Below are 12,245 nucleotides of genomic sequence, written 5' to 3'. Positions count from 1 at the left end.
TTTATATGTTTTTTTTTTAAAACACAATCTTTTAGATTGTGTTTTTTTTCCCGCTGTCATATGATGAGTAGTTTGAACTCACTGTTTTTAGTGAAATTCAATATATTCTGAGAACAGCAAAAATAAACTATGTAACATGTTGTACAAGTTATTCTATAGTTTATATTGTCTAATTTAAATTGTATTCCCATTGTCTCACACTCACTTTCTTTTTCCCACCCTCTTTCAGCTCTCTTTACTCACTCATAATGTCTTTCTCTCACTGTCTTTCACCCCCGTTCCTTTACTCCACTTCTTTCACAACCCCTCATTCTCATTTCAACTGTCTGCATCCCCTCTCTCACTTGCATCACTTTTCAGCTTTCAGTCTCTCTGCTTTATTTCCCTTTTCCGTATTTTCCTTCTTTGCTCTTTTAGTAATTCCTCTTTACTCACTCCCCGCTTTTGTCGCAGTCTGTTACTATAACTCACCCACTCTCCCTCACTTATCTTTCTTTGCTCCTTTCTTTTGTCCTCTTCTCTCTGTTTTTCGTTCACTACCTCTATGTCCTCAGTCCCTCACTCTTCTTGTGTTATGCTCACTTGTGTTTATCTACCTTCTATCATTTCTCTTACAACAACTTCACTGCTCCTCTCTAATCGTTCTTCATCCCCTTTTCTTTTACTCCAGTTCCATTACTACTTCTCATTTCCTATTATTCAGTGTCCTTCTCTTTACTTTCATCACTGAATCACATTCTCTCTGTTCCACTGCTTTACTCCTCTTCCCCTCTCTTTCCTTCTTTTGCTCCCTTACTCATTTTCCTTTCCTCACTCATTGTATTCCACTTCACTCAGTCCTTCCCTTAGTCCCTATGTCTACTAACTTCCTCACTGCTTTTCCCTCAATCCTTCTATATTATCCTCTCTCCCTTCATCCCTTCACTCTGTGACTCCCCTTCACTCACTCTCAGTTATCTTCCATTCGTCATTCTTGTAAATGCATTCTCAATCAGACTCCTTTCTCTCTCAGTCATTCCCTTTTTACTTACTCCTGTTTCTTGATTTAATTTTGCTAACTCACATTCTTTTAGTATCTTTCTTACCTTCAGTTCATTTCTCTCTTCTTCTCTTCCTCTCTGTCACTGAACGTATCTGCCTTACTCTTAGTAATTTGCTCCCCTTCTATTTCTTTTTCCCTCTTTTTGTCCTTCTACATTACTTTATTTTCCTTTCTGTGTCTTTCACTCTTACTTTATTTCTTAGTACACTTTTATGATTTTTAACCTCTTGACTTATCTCTTCTATTTTAAAATATATATTTTACTAATTATAACTTTTTTTTCTCTCTTTCACAGATACAAAGTGTAGTAAAAATATGTAATTAAATTGACATTAATTATATGGTAAGTGTGACTAAAAAAATGTAGTTTGTCATCACCCTTTGCTTTAACCTCACTACTATTCTCTCACCCTACCTCACTCCTGTATCCTTACTCTGCTTCCCTCACTTATTCTTATCCTCCATGTTTAGTCTTCTTTCCCTTACTCTCCTACCACATTCAACTTCTTTCAGTCCCCCTGCTTTACTTCCCTTACCCTCTGTTTCCTTCCCTCGCTCCCTCACTCATTTCCTTACTCATTTACTTCACTCCTCTCACTCCTTCTCTCACTCCGTCTGTCCTCACAGTTCCTCACTTCCGTTCCCTCACTCTGTCTCTCTTACCGTCGCTGTGTCTGTCCCCTCACTCTGTCACTACTCTTTCGTGATACTCACTCCCTACAACTCACCCACACTCCCTTACTTACCTTTCTTTGCTGCTTCACTCATACCCTTTCAGTCACTCCTTCATTTAGTCTCTCTGTCCTTTCTCTCTGTCACTCCCCATGTCTTACCCTTATTCACTTTTATCCACCCTCTTTCATTCCTCTTTACTTACACTCACTGCTCTTTTCTCACCCTCCCTCACCGTTGTTCATTTACTCCGGTTCCGTCACTACCCCTCATTCCCCATCCTTTACTGTCCTTCCTTTTACTTTCAACACCCACTCACATTCTCCCAGTACCTCTGCTTTAGTCTTCTTCCTCTCTCTTCCCTTCTTTCGCTCCCTTATTCATTTTCCTTTTCTCACTTACACCCTATTACACCTTTTCTCTGTCTTACTATGTAATAAACAGTCCCTCTGTGTTGCTCCCTCTAGCTCTCTTTCTCTTAACATCACTCTCTTTGTCCCCTTCCCTCATCCTCACTCCTTCATTAATTTTTTTTCTCTTTTTTTTGGTACGCGCCTCGGTGCGCGCCCCGGTGCACGTACCAGTACGCGTACCCTGGAGAAAAAAGAATGACAGAGTTTTTTAAAAATGTAGTTGTTTTTTTATAAATTGGAGGTAGTTCTAAAAAGAACTGTTTTTTTAATTCTTTTTGTTGTTTTATATTATTTTTATTGTTTTTTTGAACATTTTTTACTTTTTTTGGCTTTTCTGAACAGTTTTATATTTTTTTGTATTTTTTATGGGGAGAAACAAAAAACAGGGAATTGTAAATGGCTCAACTGGAGCAAAAAAAAATAAGGAAAAAATTAAGGTTTCTTCGGGCATTTGTGGTTATCACCAGCAAGGTTGATGAGTGTAATACTTTGCTCACCATAAGTAATTGTTTTGCCACAATATATACAAACAATTATGTATCCACCAAACTTCGTTTGTATGTTTGGAACCATCTGCCTTGCCTCTGGACCCAATGGAGTGGGTTCTTTGGTTGTTGAGGTTCTGGAAGATGTTTGGGGAAGGTTCCTGCACACTTCTCTCACCTCTGCTGCAGAATAGTTATTGGGGTGCAAATGTTGCATGTGGCGAATCATTGTAGGATTCCCAAAGGAATTTTTTTTGCAGGGTTCCCCCTGGATAGTACAGCGCCACAGATGAGACAGGTCACCTTTGCAGCGTTTACTTTTTTTGCACCCCATGGGATATTAAAAAACTCCCATATAAAGTGCTCCCTCGGTTTATATGGGGGATTGTCTTCAGGCAGGAACTGTCTTCTCTCCTCCTCCTCCTCCTCCTCCTCCTCTTCTTCTTGACCACCAATGTGATGTTGTGGTGGTCCTTGTGGTGGTGGTGGTGGTGGTGGTGCAGATGCTCCAGCTGCTGCTGCTACTGTAGCCATTTCTCTAGCAATAGAAGCAGGTCTTCCTCACTCAAAGAACAAAGTGAGAATGAGGAAAAAAGGTGGGGGCTTTCATCATCTGGAAAACAAAACTGTTCTGAACCAATGAAAAGTGTTATTTTCAGGTCACATGACCTGGGCTTTCATCATTTGGAAACCAAAAGTGTTCTGAACCAATGAAAAGTGTTATTTTCAGGTCACCTGACCCGACGCGCTTACGCTACGCGCCCTGGGTCGCGTCCGGGGGCGCGTAGCGTAAGCACGTAGGGTCGCACCCGGGGGTGTTTACGTAGCGCGATCGTATGTGCTCGGGCGCTTCCGGGTGCGTTTACGCCGTGCGTCATAAGACGCATCACTTTTTAATTTCGTTCCCTTGTATCTTCATTCTTCCACTATTATCTTTGGCTTTATTGACTTTATTGTTATTTTTTGATTTTAACCTATCAAATGTTTGATTGTAAGTTAAAATGAAGGTTGGAGCACCAAAGTGAACTTTCAAATGAGGATTTTTCATTTTTTTACCACCCAACCCCCCCACCCACCCCCTTGGAAACCCTCCCTTATCTATTCTGGCTTGGTGTTAAGCCAGGTGTACGCCGTTCCGCAGCCTTCTTTAACCCTCCATCGTTACCTTTTCCTTAAGTAAAACGAAGAAATGAACAGCTGTAACTCTATCAATAAAGGTAAGGTTGAACCAAAAAATCAATCTACAGGTTACATCGATACCCCCCTTTTCCTATTTTCCTATTTTTATAGACTTCCTCTGAAAGATTTTTTCTCTTTTTTTTTTTTTTTTAATTTTAGGTATATGCATATCACCCTTTAATAACCTTTAATAACCCTTTAATAACCCTGTTGTGCTATTGGATAAAGTACATCCATTTTTTAATTCATTTAATGATTTTTTATTGTTTTACTTAAGTTCTTATTTATTTTAATTTTTTTATATTTACCTTCCCTTTTCTCCTTTCCCCCTTTTTTTTCATGTCTTTTGATAAGATCTATTTGCTTTTGACAGTGCCTATATTAGTTTATTTGTGAGCCTGAGCTTGAGCGTGGTCTCTAATGGAGCTTAATAGATCGTCAGCGTCATGTATAGATCGAACATTGTGCATCTTATTATTATACATGACTCTGAGAAATGCGGGGAATCTCATCTGTACTGTCGCCCCGAATGATCTGAATGAGTCCATGCGCTGCCCAAGCTCCCACTGCCTATCCAGCGTGGTTTTTGAGAGATCTGAACGTATCTCAAAAGAGAAATCAGGGCCCTTCATTGTGCCTGCTTTCAGAGCAAGGTTTAAAATCTTTTCTTTAAGGGTGTAGGTCAAAAAATTAACCAGGACTTTCCTTGGTTTAGTCCTTGCTGGGTTCAGACGAAATGGGTCTCTGTGTATTCGCTGAATGTCTTTGTCAAGTTCTTCAGCAGACTCTTCCAAGGTGAGAGAACTTTTTAATAATTGTACTATAAAGCATTTGAGGTCCGTTCCTTCTTTCCCTTCTGGGATTTTTAGGAGTCGGATGTTGTTACGTCTAGAATAATTTTCCAAGACTTCAATCCTTTCTCTCATGCTTTCACCCTCACTTTGGAGAGTGCGTACTTTAGAACTAACTGACTCCAAATTTGTGGTCAGTAAGCTTACCGAGCTTTCCAGTGCTTCCGTTCTCCCACTGAGACTATCGACTTTTTGACCCAGCTCCTCACAGGTTACCCTTATCTCAGCCTGGTTAGTTTTGGATACCACAAAATCTTGTCTTATCTCCTCCCTCATTGCTGCAATAGAGGAGACTATTGCCTCAAGCGCGTTGCCCAAAGCTAAATCTGAGTTTTGAGCAGATACAAATTTCTCCTTCCCCACTTCATTTATCAAAACCTCATTTGCTAAGGTCTCCTTTAGTTGAACAGGGGCTGAATTGTTGATGGAACTTGCTGTATGTAATCCTGTGAGAGGCAAGGCAGACATAGTAGATCTTTCAGCTGCTTCCAGTGATGTCTCTGATGAAGGAGCCAGAGGTGAGCTTGAACCCGGGGCAGATAAAGCTACTTGGAACGAAATTAAAAAATGACAACAGTTAATTATATGTCCTGGAATGTAAATGGCCTGCGCGTGAGAGGGAGAAGAGAGCGTATTTTACAGTATTTGAGAGACTCACAGGCGCAGATCATTGCATTGCAGGAAACACATCTTCTCAAATCAGAGGCGATCAATATATTGAAAAAACAAAGGTGGATAGACAAATTTTGTTCCACAGATCACAACGCGAATATAAGAGGGGTAATATTCATCTTTAAAAAATCGGCAAGAGCACAAATACAGGAATATAAGGAAGACAATACAGGGAGGTGGTTAATAGTTAGAGTCTCTCTCGATGGTCAAATGAGGACACTGATAGGCTACTATGGCCCCAACTCAGATGATCCATCGCACCTGGACGCTGTAAGAGATCGACTAATATCAGTTCAGGACCCAATAATTTGGATGGGAGATTTTAATATTGTTTTAGATCCCAAATTAGACAAATCAACCAAATATAGAATTTGCAGTTCCGTTAAATCCAGAAATACCCTTAAAAACATCATGATACATTTGGGACTGACAAACTTATGGAGAGAACGAGTCGGCAATAAACCAGGTGTCTCCTTTAGGAACAGTCGATTCAAACATAAATCTAGAATTGACTATGTCTTTTTTAGTTACTGTCTAAAGGATACACTGGTTTCAATCGATTATATACCATCACATCTCTCAGATCACTCTGCAATAAAATTCACTTTAGAATCTGATAATCTGGTTAACCACCCGTCCTGGTCCTTCGACCGGACATTGCTGCTTGAGGAGGAAGAGGTCAAATTTTTGTCAATTGAATCCCTAGCTTTTTTTTATATAAATAGAGATTCCGCAGGCCCAACAGTCGTCTGGGAAGCCTTCAAAGCCTTTTTAAGGGGACAGATCACTAGCAGAGCCTCGTATAGGCGGAAATTATATACTCAAAAAATAAAAAATCTTGAACAAGATATGAAATTTTTGGAATCTAAGATCGACCCGTCTTTAGTAACATCTAGTGATCTTGAGAAATTGGCCGAATTAAAATCCCAATTGGAAAACACCTTACAAGAGAGAATAAACAAAAGATGGGAATCGAGTAAATCTTCTCAATTTGAATTTGGAGAAGCTGCAGGGAAGGTACTTGCGTGGAAAATAAGAGCGGAAAAAGCCCTCAACTATATCAGGGAAATTAAGATACCTGGAGAGTCAGAAAAAAGATCTACTAACTTAGAGATAGGGAGAGCTTTCTTCGACTTCTTTGAGGAGATTTATAAAGAGGACCTCCCCAATGACCAGCAAGCAAGGGACAGTTGGCTGGATGTCATAACCCTCCCAACTTTATCAACAAGTCAGAGCAATCTCTTGGAGGTCGAGATTACTGAAGATGAGGTCAAGAAAGCAATCCGCCAATCAAAAAAAGGAAAGGCGGCTGGTCCGGACGGTCTGCCTGGAGAAATCTATAGATCTCTGGAGGGGATTATTGCCCCCGTGCTTACGATACTTTTTAATGGCATTCTAATAGACGGGAACCAGCCCCCAAAAACTTGGGGAGAAGCTACAATCGTACTTATCCCGAAACCGGGAAAATCACCATTAGAGTGCGGGTCATACAGACCAATATCACTACTCAACAATGATTGTAAACTTTTTACAACAATTATCTCTACAAGACTGGCTAGTGTCATCGGAAAAATTGTTCACCCCGACCAAAAAGGTTTCATCAAGGGCAGACAATTAGCAGAGCTAACATATGAAGCTGTAGGAGCTATAGACATCGCTACTGTTTTTTCTTTACCTCTGGCCACTTTGACTCTGGACGCAACCAAAGCGTTTGACAGAGTCAACTGGATGTACCTTAATGATGTATTGAAAAAATTCAATTGTGGGGAGAGTTTCTGCAGGACTATTAAACAGCTATACAGTGCTCCCTCAGCTAGGTTATTGGTTAACGGGTCTCTGACTGAAGCGTTTAATATATCAAGAGGCACAAGACAGGGCTGTCCGCTTTCCCCTCTCCTATTTAATTTATACATCGAACCGTTCGCTCAGCTTTTAAGGGACGAGGCTAATATTCCATCTTTTAGCTTTGGAGAGTGGGAAAGGCGGGTAGCAATGTATGCAGATGACATTTTGATCTTTACATCTGACCCAGTAAGAGCATACCCAGTAATCATCCAACGGACGGAGGAATTCAGTCGCATATCGGGTTACGATATCAATTCCAGTAAAAGTGAGATAATTGCTTGGAATTTACCAAACATTCAGCTGGGGGCAAAAATATCTTCATCAATGCGCTACTTAGGAATAAGAATAACCCAAGAAATGGCCAGCATTGGGCAAACTAACTTGGATAGGGTACACACCGAGAGCGAAAAGCTTCTAAAATCTTGGTCACATCTACCACTTTCAACAATAGGTAGAGTGAATTTAGTTAAAATGTGTATCCTTCCAAAATTCACCTTTGTCTTTAATACTATTCCTATTGCCTTTGACCCGAAAATGATTGAAAAATCTCAAAGAGAAATTAACTCTTTCATATGGAACTATAAAACCACAAGAATTGCGTGGAAAAAGCTAAGAAGAAGAAGAGAGAAAGGGGGCCTTGCATTGCCGGATTTGTTGTATTACTCATGGGCCTTCCTGTTGTCACATTCAAGAATGCTCCTAAAGATGCCATCTAATCTTGCAACTGGTTCTATGTATAATGCTATGTTAATGGGGGCTAATCTAGCACTGGATGGTTTCATGTTTAAATTTGGATGTCAGAAATTCTTTAAAAACATTAAACTCAAAATAGCACAATCATGGGCTAAAAATTGGTATAACATCAGAAAGAAACTGGGTTTGTCATATTATTCCAACTACTCCCCAATCTGGGATTCACCCGGGTTACCACCATGTTTGATAGTCTTTCCACAGTAATAGAACAAGCAGGCATTACAAGATGGAGTCAACTATTCAAAGATGGTAACCTTATAGTATGGGACGAGTTACATGAACTAGTTGGCGCAGGGCTGTCAAGATTTAAATATATTCAACTAAACAGCTGGGTGAGATCTCAGATCCGTACTGACACCAATTTAGGGAAAACAAGCATAACGGAACAAAAATTGGTGGAAAGAGCTATGGGAGGGAAGGAGGTAGCTACTTGGTACTGGCAGCTGTTGGAGGAAATTGATGGGTAATTTCAACTCCCAGATGAATTATGGGGAACGGCGACTGGCATCCCATGTGAGGAGAGATGGCAAAATTCTTTCGGGCTATTATATAAAACCGTAAAGCCTTCATGGCTAAGACGAAACCACCTCTTCTCCGCACATCGTGCATATATAACCCCTTTGAAATTATCTAAATTTCTACCAAACAAAAAATGTAATAAATGCAATTTGGTAGGTGCTTGCGATTTACATATGTTTTTTGAATGTCCTGACATCCAAAAATTCTGGGCAGATGTGAAGGAAACTCTAAACTCTATCCTAAACACATCTTTAGAAATAACCCTCTCACTTGTCATCTTTGGGTTGGAAGATAATATCAAAGGCAAGGCGAAATCCCTTCTCTTCTACGCAATTTTATTAGCGAGAAGACAAATTTGCATACACTGGGTAGAGAAAACACCCCCATTACATTCTCGGTGGCTTTCCTCCTTATATGAAACGTCTAAAATGGACCTCAAAAGAACAGCTAGTAAGCGGAACTTGGCTTTTTGGGACCTCCTAATTAATTGGAGATGAACCCGGGGTTTTTTTTTGGTTTTTTTTTCTTTTTCCCCGGGTCCAATGATTATGCCTTAATTACTCCTGGACCAGGGTCAGTCAAGTTTCGATAAAGGTCCTACAGGTTGAAATATACCTTGTTGGAGATAAAAGCAACTGTATTTCTTATTTTGGGACATCTCTACTACCAATATGTCGAATCACGTCTATAAGTCGTGCAAGGTAATTGGTATGGTCCTTACTGAAGAAAAGGCAAATGAGGACAAAAAAAAAAAAAAGACGCATCACGCGGCTACGCGATACGTCACGATGATGTTTTCGTCCGCGGCAATAGCGCTAACGGGACGCTCACCGGTACGTGCAACGGGGCGCGGCCATGCTGCGCTTACCGGTGAGCGCATCGGTACGCGCTCCGGGAGCGCTCCAAGGCAAAAAATAAATGAATAAATAAATAAACATTAAAAAAAATAGTATTACATAAATATACAATATAAAATTCATTATAAAAAATATTACATTTCATACCTATAGAGATTTGCTATTAAAAAACCTTTGAAATTCACTGAAAAAATCATAGGTTTCACACCAGTTATAGTTAGGAATTAGCATTTAAAAAACCTATTAAATTCACTGAAAAAACCATAGGTTTCACACCAGTTATAGTTAGCTGGAAATTTTACTCGCATAAAACCATTGAAATTCCCACCTTATAGTTAGTTGGACTCATGAGTGATGTCACTGACCATGTCATGAGTGATTTAATATGTGACGTCATCAGCAGTGCATTACACGTGCAAGTTATAGTGAGTCCAACTAACTATGATGTGGGAATTTCAATGGTTTTATGCGAGTAAAATTTCCAGCTAACTATAACTGGTGTGAAACCTATGGTTTTTTTCAGTGAATATATATATATATATATATATATATATATATATATATATATATATCTGAGGAAAAGTGTTCTTCTGATCGGCATCATTTGTACCGGGACTCCATTGCTTTTTCTTTGCCACCTCGTGTCAAACACTTCCACACGACCGACCTGGTCATTTCTGCTGATGCCTGGGTAAATTCTAACTGACACGACAAAAACCATCTTGCAGCCTGCATTTCTGCCCAGGAACTGTCACACACCCAACCCGCCCTGTTCTTTGCAGTTCAACTAAAAGCCACAAGACACTCACACCCTGAGTAAACAATTTGTTTTCCATCTCCTGCTCCCAGCCTGGTAAACATCCTTGACACCGTGATCAGGTTATCTAGACAATGGTATGATTGCTGGGCCTTGATCAGGGTGATTAAACAATGACTTAAAAGACCGAGCTTTGATCAAAGCTGAGTGAACAATGGTTTGTGTACCAAGCCTTGACCAGGTCACCATCTACAAACGTCGTCTGGATCTGGTTATCAACTGCAAACACTGCCATGATTAAACAATGAACTAACAGCCAACAGACTGGGATGAAAAAGTATAAAAGGCTTGTAAGCTGCAGAGTGAATCAGCAGCCTCCTGGGTTTTGTCTCTGACTTTCTTGGGACTCTGTTCCATAGCCCGGGCTATTGAATAAATCATGGGTTCCTCCTGCAGACGAAGGCTCCTGTGTCTCCTTTTACTAAGTATTGAAGGTATGGAAGACTTGGGCGTTTCACCTGCCGCCGAGATCCAGTAAGTGGGTTATTCCTGTTCTTCAAATGGTGCATGAACAGGGACTCCACGAGCATGAAGGTCAGGCCAGATGGATGTGAGGGGGTGCACTGAGAGACTCCGATGGAGGTACCCTACCCGAGGGATTTTTGCGATCCGGTAAGCCGAACGACTCGCCCGCTGTTCCTCCCCACCCGGTTTGGGCCACTTGACCACGTTCTCACTGTAGTCCCATAGCAAATAATTTCTGGAGCAGGACACAGCCCTACGTCTGCAGAAGAGAACTACCCCTGTAAGGTATGGGTGGACTGATCACCCACCAAGTTTGTCTGTATGATTCTGTTATTGACTTTCGCAAAAGTCAAGCTGTTATTGACTTTTGCCAAAGCCAAGCAAGCGAGGTGAATTTTAAAAAACCGCTGGTTTCTGTTCTGTATGATTCTGCTGTTATTGACTTTTGCAAAAACCAAGCAAGCAAGGTGAGTTTTAAAACATGCTGGTGTCTGTTATCTGTTTTTTTAAGCATACCAGTCAGTAGTAAGTTCAAGAAATTATGTTGTTGTATGTGTACACAGGACTCCTAGCCGGAGGCGGCTTGTCCGCTTCCTCCAGAAGGGACCCCATGCCATACGATGTATGTTAAACATGGCCCTTCTGCCATAATGTTTTCCTAATTCTGGGTAAAATACAAAAGTGAGGCGGAATTACAGTGGCCAATTTATGGCTCCTTTAATTCCCAAGTCCTCGCCAACTTAGAGGAACAATTAAAGAAAAGAAAAACGCGCCCATCTATGTTTGAATCTGTCCGATTTAGGAGGAAAGAGATAGAGCAGAGAGCTAGTAATCAGAAGGCTCAAGAAAGAAATCAGGAATGTATGTCAATGGCCGACCACACCAGAGAACATTTACAAAATCAAATGACAAAGTTAGTATAAATAGCTGATAGGGAAAATGGGGCCTGGGTACAAAAATGTTATCCAGCTCGTGAGGAGAAAGGGCCATATGGAAGGGCGAGGAGAAGGTGATTCCTTGCTTGACACCATGCTAGAAAGCCCTCCTGCATATGCCCCAATGTACCCTGCCCTAACGCCTCACGCCCGTATGTCCCGTCGCAGGAACCCACTCCTGCCCCCACTGCCCCTCTTACTGTTCTCCCTTTCACACCAACCCTCCCGATTTTTCCTATGACAAAGACCACGCCTGCTAACCCTGTCCTCACTGCGGGAATGACTACAAGTCTACATCCGCTCAATCCCTGCGGCTTTACCCCTACACGCCCTTTTCCTGCTTCCCCGTGGTCTACAGTTAAGCAAGATTTATATAAATTGTTGAATCCCCCCCGACTGGCCTCCTTGCGCTCTGCAGTCAGCTTCTCGTCCCTTCAAGAAAATGACCTACAGAGGCAACAGTGTGAATGTTGGATAAATAACGGGAATATTTATGCCTTTAAAGAGATATGGTCCACCTTTTCCATGGACGATTATGGAACAGATCACCTGGGCTGAATACATGTGTACCCTGGTCATGCAAAGATTTGAGAATGCGCTTATGCAGATACCCACCGGATTAATGGACCTTAGGTCGCAAATAAAAAGAGGCGATGTTCAGGGAGAGTGGATGTTTGGCGCTATGTCTGTTTTACCGTGATATGGCCGCTTTTTGCAAAACCCCTCTAGAAACAGCTATG

The sequence above is a fragment of the Lissotriton helveticus genome, chromosome 4_1, assembly GCF_964261635.1.
Source record: "Lissotriton helveticus chromosome 4_1, aLisHel1.1, whole genome shotgun sequence".
NCBI classification, from domain to species: domain Eukaryota; kingdom Metazoa; phylum Chordata; class Amphibia; order Caudata; family Salamandridae; genus Lissotriton; species Lissotriton helveticus.
Note: the sequence above shows the minus strand (reverse complement) of the source record.